We start from the raw sequence: 27,682 nt of genomic DNA, 5'->3' as shown, positions 1-27,682 counted from the left end.
AGACCAGTGCAGAACAACACTACAAGAGGCAGCAAGGCACTACTCCAAACCCAAATGCTCATCTTCTCAGGAAAGTTTAATCTTTATGTTTTTATTCATATGGGTTGATGATAGTTACCGTCCTTCACAGTATCTCTTCAATACAGTGTAGAGAAGAGACAGGTGTTTTGCTTGCTTGCTTGCCTTTTGCTTTGTTTTGTCTGGTTGTGTTGGTTTCCACTTTACCTCACATGGCATGAAGTGGAAGGCAGTCTGTAGTCCTGCCTCCACCTGAAGACAGGTGCCATGTGGCCTTTAGTAAGCAGTGAAATTGGTTCAAGGGAGAAGTTCGCCTTTCCCTTGACTATTTCTTTTTAAACCCTGATTACACCTGGTACTAGGCAACACAATGTATACCTAAAGAGACTTTTGCATCCCTAAGGGGCAGTTTTCAAGGCATCTAATGACAGTCTGTCCATGAGCAGCTGACTAGCACACAGTGCTGACTCCAGCGCTCACCATGCTGCCCGAGGCTCAGCAGGGCAGAAACCGAAGGCAGGGAAATTAGCACAGAAATAAAAAATCTCAAGAAATGTCAAAAAAATGAGAAGACTGAATAACATCTTACAGGGGATTAAGGCACAAATAGAAAAGCTTTGAGAATCCTGCACAAAAAGGCAGCACAACTGTGCTCTGTAACTGTCTGTTCTCTCTCCCATCTGAACCACTGTACAGAAATGGACACAGCAGATAGATGAGAGCTGGCAAAAATCCCAAAGAGCCACTCAATACTGAAGGAATTAGACCATCACTCTTGGATTAAAGACTAGGACCAAACCCAGAACTGGTCCGAGACCCACCTTCGGTCAGCCCCCACAGTCTCTCAAACCTTGTCTTATCTCCGTGACCTCTTCTCTCTGGCTCAGGTAGGAGTCTCTCCTATACCTCCACACATCAGAGAGTGGAGTCTCTTCAACCTGAAGGTGTCAGTCAATCTCAGCCCCATCATTGACTCATGATGTGGCCTCCAGTAAATTATTTAATCTCTCCGAGCCTCAGTTTCCTCACGTGTGAAATGGAAATAATAACTGTACCTTCCTCATAGAGTTCTTGTGAGGATTAAATGTACACACAGGATGGAGTCTGGTACCTGCTAAACATTCATTAAATACAGTGTAGGTGATGCTACTCATTCCACGCCTGTCTCCACAGGAGCTGAATGCCTGAGAAAGGAGCTGGAGACGTCTGCTTGAACCACTTTGCCCTAGTAAATTTCAAACTGAAACATGGTTGAAAAGTCATACACAAATGAACATGTGCAGGAATGTAACTTTATTTTATATTTTAGTTAAAGTCCATTTAAATCAGTCTTTTTCAGGTACATATTTAATCAATAAAAGTTCAAATTCTCTGTCAGATCGGTTTCTCCCCACAAACCCGTTCATAATTTGGCAATGTTCTCTACATGTCTGAGGCAAAGCGATTTTCTTGCTCTATGTAGGTTCTGCTTGTGGTGTAATTTTTCAAATCTCACCCATCTTTTACAGCCCATCCCAAGTGGAACTTCCATTATAAATCTTTTCAACTTTGCCACTTCACTGTCCTCAACTTCTATAGGACCTACATAATCTGAATATCACTTGATTCTGCTGTCCCAGATTGTTGCATATTTTTTTTAATTATTTCACTTTATCTTTTTATTGTGGTAACGTTCATTTATAACATTATATAAATTTCAGGTGTATCTTGTTATATTTTGATTTCTGTGTAGATTGCATCATGTTCACCACCCAAAGACTAATTACAATCCATCACCACACATGTGCCTAATCATCCCTTTCGACCCCCTCCTTCCTCCCTTCCCCTCTGGTAACCACCAATCCAATCTCTGTCTCTGTGTGTTTGTTTGTTGTTGTTTTTATCTTCTATTTATGAGTGAGATCATATGGTAGTTGACTTTCTGCCTCAGACTTATTTCGCTTAGCATAATACCCTCAAGATCCATCTATGTTGTCACAAATGGTGGGATTTCGTGATTTCTTATGGCTGAGTAGTATTCCATTGTGTATATTTACCACATCTTCTTTATCCATTCATCCCTTGATAGGCACCTAGGTTGCTTCTGATCTTAGCTATTGTGAATAACGCTGCAGTGAACATAGTGCACAGTGAACACACTCTACCTGCCCCACAGGTGGGCATGTGAACACACTCTCATACCCTGCCCCACAGAAGCCGACCCAGTCACCTGGCTTCAGAGGTTCCAAGCACCCAGCTTATGTGGGCCCAGAAGTTGCCCAAGGGCTTGCTGTTGAGTGGGTCAGTCCCTAGGACAGGCTGCTTGCTCTGGCTGAGCTGGATTAAGTCAAGGTTCTAGTGGATGGGGCGATCCCTATGCTAATAGACCAAGGAAAGAACTCCAACTGCGTCTGCCAGTGTCTGAGTCAGCATGCCTGTACTCGGTCACAGTAATGGCTGCCACCAATGTCCCAGTCCCTGGAGAGTTGGTCCTAGCCTGGGGAGGCCTCACCTGTCACTGAGATGTGCCCAGAGCCTGTTAAATGAGTCTTTTTTCAGCAAAGCACTGTGTATCTTTCTCTCTGGTGATTTTACGTACCTTTCCAAAATGGGTGAAGTTGTGTGTGGGCCCTTTAAAACCACAGCTGCAAGGTGGCTTTTTTTCACTCCAGGAAGAAATTTCTGCCTCTTCCACCTCCATCAGCACTGTCTTTCATTGCAGGGATTCTTTTTACCCAGTTTTCAGTTCTCTCTCAGGGGTAATTGTTCCTAGAGTAGTTGTAAATTTGTTGTGTCCATAGGGGGAGGTGAGTTTGGAGTCCACCTACACTGCCATCTTGACACCGACATCCCCAGTTGCATATTTTTAAATTTAAAACATTTAAATGTTAAAACAACAAAAATGAAAATTAAATCATGTTGAAATTGTGTCTTTGTACTAAATAACAGTAAGGAAAGCACCCAAATATTTTCTGATTTCCTCAAATCCCACAGATATAAAATGCTGTAAAATTAGCCCTTATTCAGTGAATGCATTCTACATGCCATACTGTGGACTAAGTGCTTTTCATATCTTATCTAATTTAAACCCCATGGGTTTGGGAAGGAAGAAGTAGATTTAGAAAGATAGGAAGAGGGATTATCATTTGTGGAGCCAGAATGTACAGGTTTTGTTCGTGTTACTCATTGAAATCTCCTAACAATCTTTGATGGAGGTACTAAATTCTCCACTTTATAATTGATAAAACTGAAGGTAAGTGGGATTAAGTAACTGATCCAAGGTTGTGTAATTAGCAAATGGCAAGCCCAAAGTTAGAATCCAGTGATTGCCGACTCTAGCACCTGTAGACTAAGCCCTGCTTCATTCTTTGACTGGTTTGTGACCTTGGGAAAGTGAGTTAAACCTGCCAGACTCAGGCCCTCCACTGAAAAGGAATTACTAAAACCAAAAGCTAACACTTATTGAAGACATACTTTGCTCATGAGCTGTGCTAAGTGGTTTATGGGAATTATTCCACTTTCTCCTCACAACAAATATTCAAGGCACTTATTACTATCCCTGTTTACATATAAGAAAACAGAGGCATAGAGAGTTATGGAACTTGCCCAGAATTCACACCCCCCTTTCCTCTTCATTGTGTGCTACATTGCCTCCAGGGATTGGAAAGATCTGTCATAAACACTGTGCCTGGAATTGTAAGCACTAGGTGAAGAAATATATATGAAAATGCCTTGAACAAAAATGTCAGCCGAAAATGCCTTGAACAAAAATGTCAGCTTTGCTTACAATATTTCAGGTAATACCAACGAATGTACTAAAGGACAAAATCAGTCTCTAAAAAATTCTTGACAAGTTGAAAGTCTTGGCCAAATTAACAAGATGAATTTCACAGGATAACAGCCAGGAGGCCCTACAATTAAGTTTAAAAAATCAAATGTACCAGTTCTGAAGGGAACAGACATGGTTAGCAGCCGGTGTATAAAAGGATTTTAATAGATTTCAAGCTCCAGAATTAAGTAATACTGTAATGTAGCTACTGTCAAAAAAAAAATCAAAATAATCTTGAGCTACCTTAATAGAAATTCAGTGTCCAAACAAGATGGACCATAGTGGGATCAAATTTGCACTGGTCAGATCACATCCAGAGTACTGAAGTTCACTCAGAGAGTCACATTTAAGAGAAATGGTGACAGAGGGAACAAAATACTGGACAGAACTCAGAAATCTGCCACATTGCACATTGAAGTTATGACAATGTATCAGAAGACTCACACTAACGATCACCAAATGTTTGAAAGATTTATATTCTAGATGGCCCCTTAAAGCAAAATAAGAATCATAGTTGGAAGATACAGAGAAGAATGTTTCAGTTCAGTATAAGGAAATCTATATGAAATGATTAAAGGTATATAAAATTGCATGCACTTTCTTATGAATGTGAGTGTTCCTTCTCACTGCAGGTGTCCAAGCAAAAGGTCAACTACCACTTGTCAGAAATATTACACAAGAGATCTAGGCATGAGACAAGGGCTCAGATTACATGGATGTGAGGTCCCTTCTGGCCTTGTGTGTAGAGGAGGAGGGAGAGTGTTTTAAATCTGACAGAAGGTACAGACTGTGCTTGTTTAAATTAATTTATACAGCACATATAATGGCACAGTGCCATGCTCACAACTGCCTGAATACATGGCCTCTAAATTAAAAAAAAAAAGTTTCCTACACATAAAAATAATATGTGTTGCCTAATAAGTTAAGATACATTTAAAATGTAGTTTAAATCCATCCTATATGATTTAACACTTCTATGGGTTTTACAGCCTACTCATTAATTTGCCATTATGTGAGACAAACCATATATAGGCTTCCTTTTCTTCTCACTTTACTTTTCTCTTTCCCTGATTGAGCTGACAAACTCATCTCCCCACAAGATCTGAAATAACATCTATTGCCAGCTCAGACCATTTTTCTGAGCTCCATATCTATAACATCCTACTCAATATTTCCATTTATATGCCCAACGGGTATCTCAAAAAATTATTTTTACAACTTAGCTCTAAATGGCTAGATCTCACCCACAGTCAATCTAGTCTTCCTCTAATTTTCCTAGTCTCACCAAACCGCATTGCCATCCCCAAATTTTCTTATGCCAGAAACGTGGGGCTATACATGAAAGTTCCTTTTGCCTATGGCCCATATCTTGCCTGTACCCCAGGACTGACTATTCTCCTCAAAATGTTTCCTCTGTCTGCTTTTCTCCATGGCTTCTGCCTACATTTCAGTCCATTCCAACCTCATCTCTCATCTGAACTACTGCAAATCCTCAGAATTAGTCTGCCCTGTCTTAACTATCGTATCCTAATTGTATTGTCTCTGTTCCAATAGCTTTTATTTTGATTTTCTTGTGTTTCCATGTAGGCAATCAAATTGTTCTCAAACAATATGATTTGCTTTTTACTTTTTAATGTTTATAGTTCTTTTTTCCATCTCTTAATTATTGCAGTACAATATTGAATGCCATCTGTGGGAGATATTCGTCAGTGCTCTTTTAACATCTGGAGGTGAAAGGGTAGACTTTCATGCATGGAAAGAAATTCTCTCTGATATTTTCTATATTTTGATTAATATTTAATTTATTAAATTTATATATTTTAAAATATAGCTTTACTTAACACTACAAGATAAATTGAAATATCTTATTTTAGCTCTGAAATTTTGGCTAAAAATAGAAAATTCAATTTCACTTGTTCTTTGAATAATGTATAATAACTCATAAGTTTAACAGATTATATCCTTTTAAAACATTAAATACCATTTACATACAAAATTAATCAGATTTCCTTAGACAATTCAAATTATAACTACCCACTCAATGTACCTGACTCTCAAATATGTTAACTCAAAAAGGCAAACTTACAAATTGAACAAATAAATTTTTCTTAGAACTTCACTCTTGTAAGTCTAAGTCAAACATTGTTTTAATGGACAAAATTTTATTACATATTTAAAAAATCTTTAAAAACTAAAAATAGAACCTTTTGCATTAAAATGTGAAAACATACATCTAAACTTTCTCCTTCTGAAACATTACTAAAACCCATAGTAAAAGGATTTTTTTAACAAAGAAATACACCTGATCTCAGACTTCCAGCCTCCAGAGATGTGTGAAATAAATTTCTGTTGTCTATAAGCCACCTAGTCTATGGTACTTTGGTATAGCAGCCTGAACTGACTAAGACAACATCCACAAATATAGAACAGAGCACAGCAACAGAGTTTTGGAAGCTAAAAAGCCTTAGAGTCACGAAAGGTAGATCCCCATCTAGCAACAGGCAAAGCTAAGACTCAACACAATTTACAGCACAGAATGTCCAAGAGGTTCAGGAACAGGCAGCACCAGGCATTTCTGGTAGAGTGGCTTAATGGTAGGGGTGGAGGTGGAGGGCCAAATAAGGAAGATTCAGTCTTAAAAGGACATTTATATTTCTAAACCTGCTGCCCCTATCCCAATCCAGACAGAAAGTTATTTTTAGAGAGAGAAAACAGAGAGTCTCTGAACTGGAGGGATACTGGAACACAGAGGGCTTAGTTATCATATCTACACAAGGAGGAATAATGGACCAGGCACACCAATATGAAAGCAAAGAGTCCCAACAGCCTTTTCCATTGAGCTCTCAGCCACACCTTTACCCTCCAGACAAGTGGTTAGAAGACTCATTCCTGAGGGTGAGGTCAAGATGGTGGCATAGGTGGGCTCTGAACTCACCTCCTCCCATGGACACAACAAATTTACAACTACTCTTGGAACAATTACCCCTGAGAGAACCGAAAACTGGATAAAAAGAACCCCCAAAACAAGAAACCGTCCTGACTGAGGTGGAAGAGGCAGAAATTCCTTTCTGGAGAGAAAAAAAGCCACCTTCACAAGCCGCAGTGCTTCATGACCACCCAGGAGCAATCCAAAGATATGTAGCCTTCCCTGGAGGAATGGGGGACCTGAGTAGGGAAGCGTTACTGCTGTAAGCATGCTTTGGATTCAGCACAATGAAGTCAAGTGTCATAACATCTGGCTTTGATGGCTACTAACAACAATGGGGAATACCTCCAGAAAAGCTATCAGACATAAAGGGGAAAAAGCCAGATCTTAAAGGCAAAAAAAATCCAGCTCTTAAAGGCCCCACACACAAGTTAACCCGTTTCAGAAAGCAACCTAAAATCACCAGACAGAAAGGTGCACTGTCCTTTGGAGAAAAGAGACTCAGATGATAGTCTCTGGGTGCATCTCAGTGAGACGTGAGACCTCTTCAGGGACTGAGACATTGGCGACAGCCATTATTGTGACCTAGTACAGGCATGCTGACACAGAAACTGGCAGACGCAGTTGGAGTTCTTCCCCTGGTCCATTAGCAAAGGGTCTGCCTGACCCACTAGAGCACTGATTGAATCCAGCTCAGCCAGGGGAGACAGCCCACCTGAGGGACTGGCCCCACCCAACAGCAGGACTTCAGGCAACGTATGGGCCTGCATAGGCTGGGTGTCTGGAACCTCTGCAGCCAGGAGAGTGGGTCCACCTCAGCATGGCAGGGCATATGCAAGCACCAGGTGAGTGTGTAGGGCACTGGTAGAGGGTGTAGGGCCTCTGCAGTGGGGCAACTGGATCTACTTCAGGGGGTCAGGGTGTGCGCATGGGGCAGGGCTGTGTTGATGGGGTGTGTGGCCCTGTCGGCGCTGGGGCCTGTTAGCTGCAGAAGACTTGTGCTTCTCAAATAGCCACATAGGGGATTGGCCCTACCTTCCAAAACCTGAAACAAGTGGGTATTCCCATGCCTGGGGCCAGCCCCACTCAGCTGCAATCCTGAGAGAAGTGACAAAGGCCTTGTAGGCCAGAAGCCTACAGCAATTATAAGCCCCTGAGCCTAGCAACCAGCCATGCTAGGGGCCTACTCACTTGACAGAAAAACTGCAAAGGAATGTGCTATTAGACCCTGCAGCCAACTGTGCTGGGGCTCCCCACACCCGATAAAGTGACTGAAGGGTCCATAGCAGCCACACACAGCTGAGCATTACAACCAGCTGGCCAGGGGGACAGCCCAGCCTCCCCATGCACCTGCAGAAAGAGCAACCCTCCCATAACAGAAGGACACATGTAGTCCACAAAGCGGTCATTCCTGAAACATTTGGAACTGGTGACGAGAGGGAAGCACACTGCTGGGCCTCATAAGGCATCTCTTACATAAGGCCACCTCTCCAAGATCGGGAGACATAGCTGACCTACCTAATACATAGATATAAGCACAGAGAAAGAGGCAAAATGAGGAGACAAAGGAATACATTCCAAGTAAAGGAACAGGACAAAACCCCAGAAAAAGAACTAAACGCAACAGAGATAAACAATCTACCTGACAAAGAGTACAAACTAATAGTCATAAGGATGCTCACTGATCCTGTGAGAAGAACGGATGAACTCAGTGAGAATGTCAAAAAAGAACTGGAAAATATAAAAAAGAACCAACCAGAAATGAAGAATACAACACTGGAAATGAAAAGTTCACTTGAGAGACTCAAAAGCAGAGTAGATGATCCAGAACGGATCAGTGAGCTGGACAAAAGACCAAGAGGAAATCACCCAAGCTGAACAGATAAAAGAAAAAAGAATTTAAAAGAACAAGGACAGTCTAAGGGAACTGTGGGACAATATCAAGTGCACTAACATCTGTGTTATAGGTGCCCCAGAAGGAGAAGAGAGAGACAAAGGAGCAGAGAATCTATTGAAAAAATAATAGCTGAAAGTGTCCCTAACCTAAGGAAGGAAACAGACATCCAGGTACAGGAAGCACAGACAGCACCAAACAAGACAAGCCCATAGAGGCCCACACCAAGACACATCATAGTTAAAACATCAAGAATTAAAGATAAAGAGAGAATCCTAAAAGCTGCAAGAGAAAGGCAACAAGTTACATACAAAGGAAACCCCACAAGTCTATCAGCTGACTTCTCAGCAGAAACCTTACAGACTAGAAGGGAGTGGCACAATATATTTAAAGTGCTGAAAGGGAAAAACCTACAGCCAAGAATACTCTATCCGGCAGGTTATCATTCAGAATGGAAGGAGAGATAAAGAGTTTCCCAGACAAGCAAAAATTAAAAGAGTTTATCACCAAGAAACGAGTCTTACAAGCAGTGCTAATGGGACTTCTTCAAGGGGAAAGAGAAGACCACAAATAGGAATAAGAAAATTATCAAAAAAAAAAAAGCACTAAAATTACTGGTAAAGGAAAAAATATAGTAAAGGTAGCAGATCAACCACCTATGAAGATAATATGAAGGTCAAAAGACAAAAGTACTAAAATTATCTATTTCCATGATAAGAGGATAAGAGGGTAATGGATACACACACACGCACACACACACACAGAGGTTAGATATGATATCAAAAACATAAAATGTGGGAGGAGGAGAGTAAAAGAGTAGAGCTTTTAGAAATAGGTCAAACTAAAGAGACCATCAACTTAATATAGATTGCTGTATACATAGGTTATTATATATGAACCTCATGGTAATCACAAACCAGAAACCTATAATAAATACATAAAAAGCTAAGAGAAAGGAAACCAAACATAATACTAAAGAACACCATCAAACCACAAGGGAAGAGAGCAAGAGAAGAAGAAAGGAACAGAGAAGAACTACTAAAACACCCAGAAAAAAAGTAACAAAATGGCAATAAGTACATACTTATCAATAGCTACTTTAAATGTCAATGGACTAAATGCTCCAATCAAAAGGCATAGGGTGGCCGATTGGATAAAAAAACAAGAGCCATATATATGCTGCATACAAGAAACACACTTCAGACCTAAAGACACTCACAAACTGAAAGTGAAGGGATGGAAAAAGATACTCCATGCAAATGGCAATGAAAAGAAAGCTGGGGTAGTAATACTCATATCAGACAAAATAGACTTTAAAACAAAAACTGTAACAAGAGACAAAGAAGGGCACTATATAATGATAAAGGGTATAATCCAACAACAGGATATAACACTTGTAAAAATCTATGCACCCGGTCCGGCCCCGTGGCTTAGCGGGTAAGTGCACGCGCTCCGCTACTGGTGGCCTGGGTTCAGATCCCGGGCGCACACCGATGTACCGCTTCTCCGGCCATGCTGAGGCCATGTCCCACATACAGCAGCTAGAAGGATGTGCAACTATGACATACAACTATCTACTGGGGCTTTGGGGATACAAAAGGAGGAGGATTGGCAATAGATGTTAGCTCAGAGCCAGTCTTCCTCAGCAAAAAGAGGAGGATTAGCATGGATGTTAGCTCAGGGCTGATCTTCTTCACACACACACACACAAAACAAAAAACAAATCTATGCACCCAACATAGAAGCACCTAAATATATAAAGTAATTATTAACAGACATAAAAGGAGAAATAGACAGTAACACAATAACAGTAGGGGACTTTAACATTCCACTTACACCAATGGATAGATCAACCAAACAGAAGATCAATAGGGAAACATTGGCCTTAAATGGCACATTAGACCAGATGGACTTAGTAGATATATACAGAACATTCCATCCAAAAACCACAGAATACACATTCTTTTCAAATGCCCATGGAACATTCTCCAGGATAGATCACATATTAGGCCACAAAACAAGTCTCCATAAATTTAAGAAGATTGAAATAATACCAAGCATCTTTTCTGACCACAACGGTATGAAACTAGAAGTCGACTACAGGAAGAAAATCGGAAAACCCACAAATATGTGGAGATTAAACAAAACGCTACTGAACAATGATTGGGTCAATGAAGAAATCAAAGGAGAAATCAAAAAAATACCTGGAGACAAATGAAAATGAAAATATGGCATGCCAGAATGTATGGGATACAGCAAAAGCAGTTCTAAGGGGGAAGTTTATAGCAATGCAGGCCTACCTCAACAAACAAGAAAAATCTCAAATAATCTAACAGTGCACCTGAAGAAACTGGCAAAAGAAGAACAAACAAAGGCCAAAAACAGTAGAAGGAAGGAAATAATAAAAATCAGAGCAGAAATAAATGAAGTAGAGACTTGAAAAAAATTAGTGAAACTAAGAGCTGGTTCTTTGAAAGGATAAACAAAATTGACAAGCCTTTAGCTATACTGGCCAAGAAAAAAAGAAAGAAGACTCAAATAAATAAAATCAGAAATGAAAGACGAGAAATTACAACAGACACCTCAGAAATACAAAAGAATGTAAGAGAATACTATGAAAAGCTATATGCGAACAAATTGGACAATCTAGAAGAAATGGAAAAATTCCTGGAATCATACAACCTGCCAAAACCAAATCAAGAAGAAATAGAGAATTTGAATAGACCAAACACCAGTAAAGAGACTGAAACAGTAATCAAAAACCTCCCAAAAAATAAAAGTCCAGGACCAGGTGGCTTCCCTGGTGAATTTTACCAAACATTCAAAGAAGACTTAATACCTATCCGTCTCAAACTCTTCTGAAAAATTGAAGAGGAGGTGAAGCTTCCTAACTCATTCTATGAAGCCAACATTACCCTGATACCAAAACCAGACAAGGGCAACACAAAAAAGAGAATTACAGGTGAATATCATTGATGAACATCAATGCAAAAGTCCTCAACAAAATACTAGCAAATTGAATACTACAATACATTAAAAGATCATACACCATGACCAAGTGGGATTTATTCTGGGGATGCAGGGATGGTTTAACATCCACAATCAATCAACATGATACATCACATGAACAAAATGAAGAATAAAAATCAGATAATCATCTCAATTGATGCAGAGAAAGCATTTGAGAAATCACAGCTTCCATTTATGATAAAAACTCTGAATAAAATAGGTATAGAATGAAAGCATCTCAACATAATAAAGGCCATATATGACAAACACACAACTACTATCATTCTCAATGGAGAAAAACTGAAAGCTATCCGTCTAAGAACAGGAACCAGATAAGAATGCCCACTTTCACCACTCTTATTTAACATAGTATTGGAAGTCCTATCCAGAGCCATCAGGCAAGAAAAAAATAAAACGGATCCAAATTGGAAAGGAAAACGTGAAACTGTCTCTATTTGCAGATGACATGATTTTATATATAGAAAACCCTAAAAAATCTGCCAAAAAAACTTTTAGAAATAGTAAATGAATATAGTAAAGTTGCAGGATACAAAATCAACATCCAAAAATCAGTTGTGTTTCTATACACTAACAGTGAAGTAACAGAAAGAGCAATTAAGAATACAATCCCATTTACAATTGCAACGAAAGAGTAAGATACCTAGAAAAACTTAACCAAAGAGGTGAAAGATCGGTACACTGAAAACTATACAACATTGTTGACAGAAATTGAAGAATACACAAAGAAATGGAACGATATTCTGTGCTCTAGGATTGGAAGAATTAACATAGTTAAGATGCCCATACTTCCTAAAGCAATGTATAGATTCAACGCAATCCCTATCAAAGTTCCACCAACATCTTTCACAGAAATAGAACAGAGAATCCTAAAATTTATATGGATCAACAAAAGACCCCAAATAGCCAAAGGAATCCTGAGAAAAAAGAACAAAGCTGGAGGTATCACACTCCCTGATTTCAAAATATACTACAAAGCTATAGTAACCAAAACAGCATGGTACTGGCACAAAAACAGACACACAGATCAATGGGAGAGAATTGAGAGCACAGAATTAAACCTACACATCTATGGATAGCTAATTTTTGACAAGGGAGCCAAGAACATGCAATGGAGAAAGGAAAGTCTGTTCAAGAAATGGTGTTGGGAAAACTGGACAGCCCCATGCAAAAGAGTGAAAATAGACCATTATCTTAAGCCATACACAAAAATTAACTCAAAATGGATTAAAGACTTGAATGTAAGACATGAAACTTCTAGAAGAAAATATAGGCAGTACACTCTTCGACCTTGGTCATAGCAGTATATTTTCAAGTACCATGTCTGACCAGGTAAGCAAAACAATAGAAAAAATAAACAAGTGTGACTACATCAACCTAAAAAGCTTCTGCACAGCACAAAAAGATAACCTGACAATTGGGAGAAGATATCTGCAAACCATATATCTAATAAGGGGTTAATATCCAAAATATATTAGGAACCCATACATCTCAACGACAAAAAAACTAACAACCCAATTAAAAAATGGGCAAAGTACCTGAACAGACATTTCTCCAAAGAAGATATACAGATGGCCAACAGGCACATGAAAAGACGTTCAACATCATTAACTATCAGGGAAATGTAAACCAAAACTACCATGAAATATCACCTCATGCCCATCAGAACGGCTATAATTAACAAGACAGGAAACAACAAGAGTTGGAGAGGATGTGGAGAGAAGGGAATATTCATACACTGCTGGTGGGAGTGCAAACTGGTGCAGCCACTATGGAAAACAGTATGGAGAGTCCTCAAAAAAGCTGGGTATTTATCCAAAGAACAAGAAAAATCAAATGCGTAAAGATACGTGCACCCCTATGTTCACTGCAGCGTTATTCACAATAGCTAAGAACAGAAGGAACCTAGGTGCCCATCAAGGGATGAATGGATAAAGAAGATGTGGTAAATATACACAATGGAATACTACTCAGCCATAAGAAATCACGAAATCCCACCATTTGTGACAACATAGATGGATCTTGAGGGTATTATGCTAAGTGAAATAAGTCAGAGGGAGAAAGTCAACTACCATATGATCTCACTCATAAATAGAAGATAAAAACAACAATAAACAAACATACAGAAACAGAGATTGAATTGGTGGTTACCAGAGGGGAAGGGAGGAGGGAGGGGATCAAAAGGGATGATTAGGCACGTGTGTGGTGATGGATTGTAATTAGAGTTTGGTTGGTGAACATGATGTAATCTATACAGAAATTGAAATATAATGATGTACACCTGAAATTTATATAATGTTTTAAACCAATGTTACTGCAATAAAAATAAATAAATAAAAAGAAGACCCGTTCCTGATCATTTGACCAGCCCAATAGGATTGGAGGGGTCATAGGGAGTTTCCCTAAAAAATGGACTTCCCTAAAGCAGTAGTGCTCAGCTGGGGGCAATGTTTCCACCTCCATGGGAAATCTGTCCATATCTGGAGGCATTTTTTGTGTCTTAACTAGAGAGAGTGCTACTAGCATCTACTGGATGGATGCCAGGGATGCTGCTATATGTCCTACAAGGCACAGGACAGCCCCCATCACAAAGAATTATCTAGCCCAAAATGTCAGTAGTGCTGAGGTTGAGAAACGCTACTCTAGAGAAAAGCTCAAAGTTGACAAGTCCTGACAATGCATTCAAATTTTCCAGTAAACTTCTTGTTTCTCATTCTTAATCATGAGCAGGCAGCCAAGAATTATTAGACATATGAGGAAAACTTCTAATGTGGAGGATAAGAAAACAGCATCAAAAATACTGAGGCCATGGAGGAGACTAAAACTTCAAAAATATATTATTTATGTCCTTGAAGAGATGAAAGAAGATACTGATTCTTTGAAAATATAGAGAATACAATAAAACAGCTCTTGGAAATAAAATTCATGATAGCAGAAATGAAAAAATATCAAAGAAGGATTGAAAGACAAAAGTGAACAAATATTCCATAAAGTCAGCAATAAGATAAAGAAATGGAAACCATAAAGAAATGAAAAGAGAAGGGAGAGGATTAGTCCATGAAGTTCAGCAACGAGATAATATATGTTCAAAACAGAAAGAAAAAGTAGAGAGAAGGAAATCATCTTAGAAATATTACAAGAAAGTTGAACAGAACAAAAGAATATGAGTTTCCAGCTTGAAATCTGACACTAAATGCCCAGCATTATGGCTTTAAACAGTAACACCAGAAGCTAGAATTTAGTGGAGCAAGGCCTTCAGATTATGAAAGAAAATTACGTTTATACCCAGCCAAACTATTAGCTAGTTTTGATATTTCAAACATAAAATGTATTTTAAAATGTATTTTGAAATGTACCTCCAGACAAACATATAGACCAATGGAATAGAATAGAGAGCTCAGAAATAACATCACATATATAGTCAAATGATTTTTGAGAAGGATACCAAAATCATTCAATGGGAAAAGGACAGTTTTTTCAACAAGTGATGTTGGGAAAACTGTATATCCTCATGGAAAAGAATGAAGTTGGACCCTTACCTTACATAATCTACAAAAATAAACTCAAAATGGATCAAAGACCTAAATATAAGACCTAAAACTATAAAATTCTTTGAAGGAAACATAAAGAATAGCTTATGACTTTGGATTTGACAGTGATTTCTTGCATATGACACCAAAAGTACAGGGAACAAAAGTAAAAATAAATTGGACTACATCAAAATTTATAATTTCTGTGCTTCAAAGGACACAATCAGCAGAGTGAAAAGGCAACCTAAAATAGGAGAAAATGTTTGAAAATCATATATCTAATAAGGGGTTAATATCCAGAATATATAAAGAACTCTTAGAACTCAACAACAGAAAACAAAATTGCTGATTAAAAATAAGCAAAGGACATGAATAGACATTTCTCTAAAGAAGATACGCAAATGGCCAACAAGCATATGAAAAGATGCTCGACATTACTAACAATTAAAGAAATCCAAATCAAAACCACAATGAGATACCACCTCACATCCATTAGGATGGCTAGAACAACAACAAAACAGAAAATAGCAAATGCTGGCAAGGATACGGAGAAATTGGAACCCTTGTGTACAGTTAGTGGTAATGTAAAATGGTGCAGCTGCTATGGAAAACAGTATGGCAATTCTTCAAAACATTATAAATAGAATTACCATATGATCTAGCAATTGCACTTCCAGGTGTATATCCAAAAGAATTGAAAGCAAGGTCTTGAAGAGATATTTGTACAACCATGTTCATAGCAGCATTATTCACACTAAAACGTGGAAGCAATCCAAATGTCCATCAGTGGATGAATGGATAAACAAAATGTGGTATATACATACAATGAAATGTTATTCAATCTTCAAAAGGAAGTAAATTCCGACACGCACTATATCATAGATGATCCTGGAGGATATCATGCTAAGTGAAATAAGCCAATCACAAAAAGACAAATACAGTATGATTCCACTTATATGAGGTAGCGTGATGAAAGTCCTTTTCTTGCATATAAATATACAATAATTCAGTTAATTTGTTAAAGAGACTATCTTTTCTCCACTGAACTAGCTTTTAAACTTTGTCAAAAATCAATTGTCTGTACATGTGTGGGTCTACTTAGGAGCCCTCTATTCCATTTCCTTGACCTGTCTGCTTATATTTATACCAATACTACTGCGTCTTGATTGTTATAGCCTTATAATAAGTCTAGAAATCAGGTAGTATAAGTCATCTAACTTTGTTTTTTATGAACGTTGACTTGGCTATTCTAGACCCCTTTCGTTTTTGTGTGAGTTTTAGCATCAGCTTGTCAATTTCCACAGGAGGGAAAAGAAAGATCCTGCCAGGATCTTGATAGGACTGCACTGAATCCACAGAGCAGTTAGGGAGACTTGACATCTTCACACCACTGCGTCTTCTCAATGTATCTATTTATTTAGTTCTTCATTCACTCAGCAATATCTATAGTTGCTGTCTACAGACATTTACAAATTTCTCAGATTTATACCTAAGTATTTCTATTTTATATTATTGTAGATGATATTTTCATTTCAAGTTCTAATTGTTCATTTTTAGTATTTATAACTACAATTGATTTTTATATGTTGACTGTGTATTTTGCAAACTTGCTAAACTCGCATATTGGTCCTGGCAGCTTTTTTTGTAGACACATTAGGATTTTCTACATGGGTTATCCTGTTGCATGAAGGTATCCCTATGCGTGAAGACAGTTACACTTTTTCCTTTCAACACTTTTTCCTTTCAAATCTGTATGTCTTTTATTTATCTTACTTCCCTAGCTAAAACCTCCAGTGCACTGTTGAGTGGAAGTGGTGATAGTAGATGTCTTATTCCCGTTCTTTAGGGGGAAAGTATTCAGTCTGTCAGCATTCAGTGTGATATTATTGCAGGCTTCTCAGAAATGCTCTTTATTGTGTTGAGTGAGTTCTCTTTTATTTCAACTTTGCTGAAAATTTTTTTAGGAATGAATGTTAGATTTTACAAATGCATTTTCATCATGTATGGAGATGATCATATGATTATTCTTTTTTAATCTATTTATAGGGTGAATTATATCTATTAACTTCCAAATGTTAAACTATTCCAGGATAAACCCTGCTTGATCATGGTGTATTTTCCTTTTTACATAGTGTTTCTTTTATTTACTAAAAAAAAAATCAGAATTTTTATGTCTATGTTCACGAGAGATATTGGTCCATAGTTTTCTGTTCTTATAACATCTTTGTCTGGTTTTGGTATAAGGGTAATGCTGGCCTTATAAAATGAGTTGGAATTACACCTCCTTTTTAACTTTCTGAAAGAGCTTTATAGAATTGGTTTTAATTCTTCATGAAATATTCAGTAGAATTCACCAGTGAAGCCATTTTTGTGATGTGCATATGTGTGTGTGTCTGTGTCTGCGTGTCTGTGTGTCTGTATCTATGAAAGATTTTAACTACAAATTCAATTTCTTTAATAGATATAGGGGCTTTTAAGATTACCTATTTCTTCTGGAGTGAGCTTTGATAGTTTGCATTTTTCAAAGAATTTGTCCATTTCATCAAAGTCGTTTAATTCAGTAGAATGAAGTTGTCCATATTTCCCTGTTATCTTTGTATTAGCTAGAGAATCTGTAGTAATGTCCCTTTTGTCATTCCTGACATTAGTAATTGTGTCTTCTCTCTCTCTTTCCTGATCACTCTGACTAGAGGTTTATCAATTTGATTAATCTTCTCAAAGAATTAGCTTCTTAATTCACTGATTTTATCTATTAATTTTGTTTTACATTCCTTTGATTTCCACCCTGAACTTTATTATTTCTTGATCATTTTCTTTCTTGTGCTTAATTTTTTTTATTCCGTTTTCTCTTATTTTTCTAGATTCTTAAGGTAGAAGCTGAGGTCATTGATTTATGACCTTTCTTCTTCCACAATAGAGTCTTTAGTGCTATAAGTTTCCTTCTAAGTACTGCATTAGCTGCATCTCCCAAATTTTGATATGTTTTGCTATTATTTTTATTTAGTTAAAAATATATGAATTTCTTTTTCTATGTATTATTTGACCCATACATTATTTAGCGGTGTGTATTTTAGTTTCCTACTATTTGGGAACTTCCCAGATATCTTTCAGTTATTGATTTCTAGTTTATTTCTACTGTTGAAAGTCTCTCAAGGCAGTAAACTGACGGAATTTTAGGTTTCACTTTGTTTATTTCTTGTCACTCAAGGACCACTGTCCTTCATTGCCCAATCTCTGATGTCTTGAATGTTGATTTTCATATTTTGTTTAAGTTAGTAAATAAAATATGAAGGGAATAGAAAGAGAATAAATTCTGTCCATGTTACTCCATGTTACCAGAGCAAAAGTTTCCCAAGGCTCCATCTAAACTCTTTTCTTATCTTTTTTTTTTTTGAGGAAGACTGGCCCTGAGCTCACATCTCTTGCCAATCTTCCTCTTTTTTCTTTTTTATCCCCAAGGCTCCAGTACACAGTTGTATATCCTAGTTGTAGGTCCTTCTAGTTCTTCTATGTGGGACACCACCACAGCATGGCCTGATGAGCAGTGAGTACGTCCGCACCCAGGATCTGAACCAGCAAACCCCAGGCCACTGAAGCAGAATGTGCAAATTTAACTACTATGCCACCAGGCTGGCCCCTAAAGTCTTATTTTTAAAAGATTGATTTAGCTGTTTATAGGCTTTTATTCCTCCAAACGCATTTTAGAATGATTTTAGTGGGTTATTTAAAAAAGTATGACAGATATCAATTGAGATTGGATTGAATTATATATTAATTTTAGGAAAATTGATACCTTTGTAATGTTAAGTAATCTTATCAAAGATCATTTAAAGTTCAATCATTTATTTAGATTCTCTTCTATGTCTACCACCTCCGAATTTAGCCAACATTTTAATCTTTTCTCCATGGAAGTCTTGGTTAGATTAATTCCCAAATACTTTACAGTTTCTGTTATTGAGAATGGTTATTGCTGGTGAGAAAAATGCTACTGATTTTTGTAGATTTATTTCATATCCAGTAACCTTTCTGACATCTTTTATTAATTCTAAGAGATTATTGATTTGGTTGGTTTTTCTAGGCAGATGATTATGCATAATATAACTTCCTTTTCAATGCTTATATCTCTCTTATTTTCTAAGGTAATTTTCAAGACTTTGGTACTAAAATAAATGCATGCAAAGTTTCTCTATTAAATATGTTTGTCATCTAATCTTTACAAAGTAAAGGAGTTCCTTTCTCGCCCTCATTTGCTAAGAATTTTTATAATAAATAGATATTGAACCTTATCAAATGACTCTTTTGTACCAATTGAGATAATCCTATAATTTTTCTTAAGTTTAATAATTATAAATTATATCAATAATTTTTTGTGTTGAGCCATCCCTTGCCTTTACAGGATAAACCTTACTTAATATTGGTATACAACTTTTAAAATACACTATGGATTTGGTTAGCTAGTACTTTATTTAAGATATTTGCAACTATATTTATAAGTAAATATTCTTTTCTTGTGTTGCCCATATCTGGTTTTGCTATAAAGATTGTGCTAGCTCCATGTAATAAAATGGGAATCTTTTGCTCTTTACTATTTTCTGGAATAACATCTAAAAAATAAAACAGAAATCAACCACACCATGAAAATTTGGTGCAAACTCCTTTGTAAAGCCATCTGGGCTAAATTTTGGAGAGGAAGGATTAGGTATACAGTGGTGCCCCCTTATCCAAGGGGGATATGTTCCAAAACCCCCATATTTAATGGATGCCTGAAACCCACAGATAGTACCAAACCCTATATATACTATGTTTTTCCTATACATACATACCTATGGTAAAGTTTAATTTATAAATTAAGCACAGTAAGAGATTAACAACAATAACTAATAACAAAATAGAACAATTATAACAATATACTGTAATAAAAGTTATGTGAATGTGGTCTCTCTCAAAGTATCTTATCATATTGTACTCCTCCTTCTTACGATGATGATGACATGAGATGATAAAATGGCTACGGGATGAGAAGTGACGTGAATGACATAGGCACTGTGACGCAGCATTAGGCTACTATTGACCTTCTGACGATATGTCAACAGGAGGATCATCTGTTTTCTGACCAGAGTTGACTGCGGTAACTGAAACCACGAAAGGCAAAATGGCAGGTAAGGGGGGACTACTGTACTTAAATTAACATTTAAGTAAATGGATGGTGGATGGTGGAGCCAGGTTTCTCATTGTCGGAGTGGGAGGTTACAAACAAGCAAGGGGAGAAGGCTACAATCCTCCATGTGGTAAAATAAATGCCCATGAATCCATACAGATATAAATAAATGATTGAATTAATTAACTAATTAGTCAAATATCCCATGCAGAAGAGTTCCAAATAATTTATGTAAATAATCCAGCCTCAAGGAGGTAGAGCATACCTCTTAACTCTTTAAGTGTGGGCTGTGCCTAGTGACTTACTTCCAAAGAGTACAAAATGGAAAGGAGGGAAAAAAGAGCAACTATACAGTGGAGAAACCTGACAAAAACTACTTCAGCCAGGGGATCAGGGTCAACATCAACAGTAAAGTCATGTTCATACCCCACACCCTTCATATGATGTAATGACAATGGCAGTTTACCTCTGTGGTCTTCCTCCCAAAATACCCATAACCACAGTCTAACCATAAAAAAAACATCAGGCAAATCCCTACTGAGGGACTAAAGAACTACATGATCTTTAGTCTTGAGGCCAAATCATACCTGGGGTTTTCTTTACCTTTTCCTTTATGGGTCATATTTTTAACTGTTTAATCATTTTTTACAAAATATCTGAACAGTACTCCTCAACACTGTTAGGATCATCAAAAACAAGGAAAGTCTGAGAAACTGTCACTACTAAGAGATGTCTAAGGAGACGTAACCTCTAAATGTAATGTGGTATACTGGGTGGGACCCTAGAACAGAAAAAGGACATTTGGTAAAAAAAAAATAAGGAAATCTGAATAAAATATGGACTTCAGTCAATCATATTGTATCAATATTGGTTCATTAGTTGGGTCAAATGTACCATATTAATGTAAAGTAATGTACATACTTAAAGTTTCCCACTAGGAGACACTGAGTGTGGCATATATGGGAACTCCCTGTACTCTCTTTGCAACTTTTCTGTAAATCTAAAATTATTCTAAGATAACTTAAAATCTAAAAAATAAAAATAAATTTTAAAAAATAATAGAACAAAATGACTGGAAACAAACAGGAAAATGTACCCAAAAGCATGCAATGCGAACACTGAAATGAAGGTTTAGATTGAAAATGGTCAGAGAGGTTTTAGGAGTTGCAAAAATGGATAGAGCCATAAGAATTCATTCTATTCATTCCTCTTCCCTAAGACAATATCAAATGCAGTTCTCTCCTATATTTTAAAGCCCTCAATAGAAGACCCACAGCTTCTGATAGGTGATCATTGTAATTTTTAAGGTCCTTTACTATTCCTCCCAAAATTCTTCCTTACAATCTAATTAAATTCATTACACTACAATTTTAGCTCATCTTCTCTTGCTTTTCCTTAGTGAAGTATACATGTGGATTCCATACTTTGGGTCAATGCTGTACAAGTAAGTGAAGACAATTATGAAAATGACCTTTAGGGGCCGGCCCCGTGGCTTAGCGGTTAAGCGCACGCGCTCTGCTACTGGCGGCCCGGGTTCGGATCCCGGGCGCGCACTGATGCGCCGCTTATCCAGCCATGCTGAGGCCGCGTCCTACATACCACAACTAGAAGGATGTGCAACTATGACATACAACTATCTACTGGGGCTTTAGGGGAAAAAAAAAAAGAGGAAGAGGACTGGCAATAGATGTTAGCTCAGAGCCGGTCTTCCTCAGCAAAAAAAAAAAAGAGGAGCATTGGTATGGATGTTAGCTCAGGGCTTGATCTTCCTCGAGGAAAAAAAAAAAGTTGATATTGGAAATAAAGAGAGAAAACATTAAAAAAAAATAAAGAAAGAAAATGACATTTAGTCTTAAGGCCAACTAATGTCTGTTCTTTTATCTTTGCCCTCATAGGTCATATTTTTTGTCTTTAATCATCTTTATCATTTTCTTTGAATATCTTTTATTAGAAAAGTTCAACAGTGAAAGGGAAAATACTGCTTAGCAGCCTTGCAGCATTTTAATGGCACTGCTAACTCTCATCATGCAGATGTGTCCTTTTCTTAAGCCATACTCAGATCTCTGCAGTTAAAAAAAAAAGCCAAAACTTTGCCCTAAGTAGCAGGAATTGTATTCTGTCATTGAAATGATATCCCTCTCAAAAAATACTGTTCAAATTGAAACACCACTATAACTTTTCCAAAACCAAGAATATAGCATTCAAAATGCATACTTGACCTACCTTGGTTCATGGTCAATAATTAGGTTATCACAGACAATCCAGACTTCGATAAATAATAAAGAAACTAACCTCATAAAATAAAGCAATTACTTTTCAAAAATTCTGCTCTGTTTCTTTCTACAAGCAGAGTCACTGACCTCTCTTCTAATAACAGCTAATGCTGAACAACCGATACGTCTGACAATGAATTATAATATCATGAGAGTCAATCCAGGTGAATTTATCTGGAAAAGAATCATTTTGGCTTTCCAAAACCACTTATTATTGGTTTCTCTTCACTGCATGAAGCTAATTTGACTTATTTATTTGTTAAACTGCCAAAGCCCTACCAATGCTCAAGAAGAAAGTGCTAATATACTGATTTATTGGATGGCATCACATATCCCAATTTCTACATCTTTCACATTTAAATTTTCATAACTGTTTTGTAGCTAATGTTCTCCTCCATTAAACTCATTGCCTATTACAAACTGAGAATATAAGGGAATTCACTAAAATTTGACCTATAAATCAATTCCTATATTTTATCATAATTCTTTTACATAAGCCCAGTGTGGATGCACCAAATCTACAGTATCAAGTGGTCATGTTTTCTCATCAGTCTCTCACTGCCTCCAATATGAGCATTCTGATCCCTCGTCTATGTGGGTCTAATCTAAGTAGCAAGAAGATGGAAATCTTTGGTCAAATCTGATAAAAGTCTCTGTTATTTTCCAGTTTTCATATCTTCTTTTCATTCTCTATGTTCTAGAAATTCTCCTCTCCCATAAGCTTCACTCTGTAGCAAACATTCTGCCCCACCCATATCCCTCAGCTTTTGTCATTCCCATTCAGGCCAAGAGCTTCTTATTGCAAACACCTATAACTCTGCCTGAGAAATATCTCTGCCCGAAGAAGCATGTTTCTATGGGAAGGTCAGAAATGCTGGGAAGTTAAGGCCTTTTGGAGCAGCCCTTAACCAGTGATGGACAGGAGTTAGTGGGTAAATACTCCAGGCTTGCTTGTCCCTCTAGTGGGACAACCCAGGTGTGTTCTACACAGCATCCAGAGGTCTACACAGCATTGAGCTCCACTTGCCCACAATGGCGATCTGCTTCTAATAGACCTATTGGCTTCCTTCCCTCCCTAACAGTACTCTCTGGGATCATCTCCCAAATAAAACTACCTACACTCAAATCCTTGTCTCAAGGTCTAACCTGAAGATACAATCTTTATGTCAATATTTTCTTGTTTTTCTTTTCCATTCTCATGCCAAATACAGAAAAGTTGAATCCTTTCATCGATAGTTACAGCTATGTTTGAGTTAAAATTTAAGTTACAATCATGAGATGATTTATGTGAACAAAAAATTTTGCTTGATCTCCATAAGCTCTATAAATTTACAATTATAATATTAGAGAACTATGCTATTAAATTCAAGATAGTTTGAGCTAAACTTTGGAATCACGTGATTAACTTCCTATAGTCAGACATGAGCTTTCAGATTTCATAAACATACACAATACTACTACTTTACCTTTCCTAGCATGAAATATTTTTCAAAGCGTTTGTTCATCCTTTACAGTGAGGGACATGGTGTCACTAAGCTGCATATCCTTTTCATGAATTCTGAGATTTCTAACCTGGCCTTCATAAAATGATATACTAATTTTTTCCATTGCCAACTAAATGGACATTGACTAGAATTGCAAATAGTCTGATACAATATTAAATAAAATTTAATGAAATATTTTTAATTAATTTAAAAACCAGCTTTATTTAAATAATTTTGATTAGACAAATGGTACACGAGCGTTCATCTGTGCTCTTGCTCTGGGCGTCACAGATGAAGAGTAGTGGGGATTATCTAGATCCTCAGAGCAGGAGGCCCCCTCTACCTTAATAGAACCATGCCCACAAAAAGGAAGTCAAACCTGACACCAGGGAACTGGCAGAATTGGACTTTTATGAGAGAATTTAGGTGGGGACTGGAGAAAAATATTTCTTTCATTTTATTCTAGGTTCTTGATTTTTTTCTACATAATTGATATAGTTTTGAGAAATAAGAATTAATCTTCGTTTAATATCCAAAGTCATCCAGCGAGAAGAATTGCTGCTTCTCACTGCTCACATTAAGAGATTATTCTCTGGATAATTTATAAGTACACTCACTGCACCAATGAGAGCTTCTAGAGAAATATTAAGGGAAGTAATGTTGGCTCCTTGTCATATTTCTAGAAGAACGAGGACAGAGGGAACTGGCATTTGGAGAAAAGCCAAACAGCAACACATTCTTGCATCAACTTGTTTCTCAGGTGAGTTATGCTTGATAGCATAAATTTTAAAAAATATTAGCACTCTTTGGGACAGAAATTAAAAAATTCAGAGGGTTAAAATGTTCCTCTTATGAAAGGTGTCAACGCTGCAGAGCTGTTGTGGTGCACAGCTCTTCAAAGTGCTGAAGAAACAGAAGACAATGGGTCCTGAGCAAGCCCACTCTATGAACCAGCAATCATCTAGGACTTTCTCCTCTCTCTCCCTTAATGGCACTTGCATGCAGATCCAGGTGCCATCTCACATCCTAAATGAGCCACCTGTGACGGCAACATGATTGCAAAGTGGACTTAGAAGTCAGGCTGCAAGGAGTAGTTGAATGTCGACACGTAGTTATAAGGAAAACTGGTAATAGAGGTCTTTAAATCCCTTTAAGACAAGAGCACACACCAAGGCTAGGTTAGGTTAAATATGTAATTTGTATTACCATGAATTTGGCAGTTAGCAGCCACAAGCATAATTTAACCACAATAGCCAAATAGGCCAACACAACTTTCTGTTGTAATATTGTGGCTAGTAATATCGTGGCTGGGGAAAGAGAAACCCTAGCTAACTGGAGCAGGAGAGAAGCTGACCACAGAAAGATAGACCTGTACAAACTGTGCCTCCTCAGGTCCATTCTGAAGCTGGCATGACCATTCTTTTTCCAGCTTTACTTTTTATTTTCTTCATGTAAAATGCATCAGGAGAAATCTTGGTCAATGAATCATTTATTATATTATAGAATAATTTAAAATATTTTAGCATGGTTTACAGCTGGAACGTGACTATAATATTAAAATTAGTGTCAATTGATGATCCCTGTATGTGTAAGAGACAAGAAACTAACTAGGGAAAAAAGAAGAAAAATTCTGATCCTGAGTGTTCCACAATGAATCTTTCTAATTTCAATTTCACGTAGTAAATGACCATGACAGTAACTAACCCACTTCCTCTAGGCTATCCTTAATGTCTTGTGACAGGAGAGGGAAAAAATCAATTAGCATTTTTATCATTTAAATTATGATTTATTATTTATTAAAATATTCATGAAGGAAAATCTACTTTGAAAATTGTTTGAATGAGGTATCCAAATTATGGATGGTGTAAATCCATTTACCACCTTTAAGTGCATAGATACACTACAAATGATGTTTACTTAGAGTAAGACACCAAGTATATAGTGAACCTTAAAATAATTTCTCCAACAGAACATATACCAAGTAGAAATTTAAACAAATATGTATGATGCAGGTCATGAGAGAGATAAATGTCCTCCCATCACTTTCCCTATGCCACACCCCCAAGTCTTGCCTGACGTCATCTTTGGGTCTCTGTATTCCCTCAGAAAAGCTTACCCTGACCCCCAAGTCTGCAGGGAACATCCCCATACATACTTCCATTATATAAAAATCTGCACCTCCTGTATCACAGCTCCCTTCTCAGCACATCCTAGGTTCCTGTTTCCTGTCTGGAAACCCTGCTGGCCAGGGCACTTCAGGAAGTCAGGGACCAATGTCAGGCTCTGTGTCTTTCCTATCCTCAGCATCTCCCAAAGTACCTGGCACCAGGAGGTATCACACACCTATTTGTTAAGCAAAATCTCTCTCAGTGGGTCCATAGTTACATTGTAATTATTAGCCTTTGATTATCCTCCTAGTTATTTTTGTTGGATCAAATTGTTAAAGTTTAACAGTCAGTCACATATACCGGCATGTCTTTGGGTCATTTCCTTACATCATTATTTAGTGCCATTAGGAAAGTCAGGGTAATTTTAAAATAATACAAATCACAAATGATGAGAAAGATAAATCTACTGCCGGAAAAAAAGCTTATAATTTGCCCTCAGCCTACCTAGACCCCAGTTTTCTCATTGCTCCAACTCAAGTCCTTTTCAATTCTACTAGTCCATGGTTTGTTGATATGCAGTTCAGTCTGATTAGCTTCTATAGAATCCTATAACCCCACCACCAACAGAGGCCAAAGTGATTTCAGCCCTCAGATTTCTCATAGTCTGAAACAGAACATATGAATAGGTGATTGAAATGCAATATGACACTGTAAATGATTTTTAAAAGGGGGGCACAGTATATACAAAAAACAGAAGTAGAGAGCCCCGGAGTAATTACATCTCTCTGTGGAGGTCAAGAAAGCTTCTGAAAAGAAATAACACTTGAGCAATGGGTTTATTTAAGTAAAAATTTTATTGACATTTAACCTATATATATAAGCATTGTTTTGAAATAAATTCAACAGGAAAAGAAAGGGAAAATGGCACAGCATCAGGAGAGGCAAGAGCATACAACACCATTGTGGCATATAACAGGTTGCCGCAAGTAGTTTAGGATTGCTGGAACATAAAGTGTGGGAGAGCACAGCAAACGATGAGCTCAGGGATGCAGCTAAGGTGCTGCTACCCATGTATTGTAAGCAGAAAAGTAAAACAATTAAGCGGAATTTACCCCCTAGAAAGAACACTCTACCTGACACGTAGAGAATGAATTTGAGTGTTGTGAAAGAGAGGCAAGGGCACCAATTAAAAGGCTGTTGTAAAAGACCAGGCAGTGCTGATGGACGAAGACGGTACTTCGATCATGCATCGTTGCTCTCCTCTAGTCAGTAACAATAGTTAGAAGGTACTGATATTCCATGCTGCTCTGGGCCAAAGCACAACTGCTAACCCTGGAGAAATGCAGAAAGGGACTCCTGTTCCAAAGCAAGGGAGACATTTTTTTCTCCTGCAGAACTCATTTTTCTGTTAGAGATAGTATTTTACATTACCTCTAAGATGTCACTGTATAGTACT

Source organism: Ceratotherium simum, chromosome 19, assembly GCF_057802395.1.
Source record: "Ceratotherium simum simum isolate JZ-2026a chromosome 19, ASM5780239v1, whole genome shotgun sequence".
Taxonomy (NCBI): domain Eukaryota; kingdom Metazoa; phylum Chordata; class Mammalia; order Perissodactyla; family Rhinocerotidae; genus Ceratotherium; species Ceratotherium simum.
The sequence above is the reverse complement of the archived record's forward strand: the minus strand, read 5'-3'. Positions refer to the sequence as shown.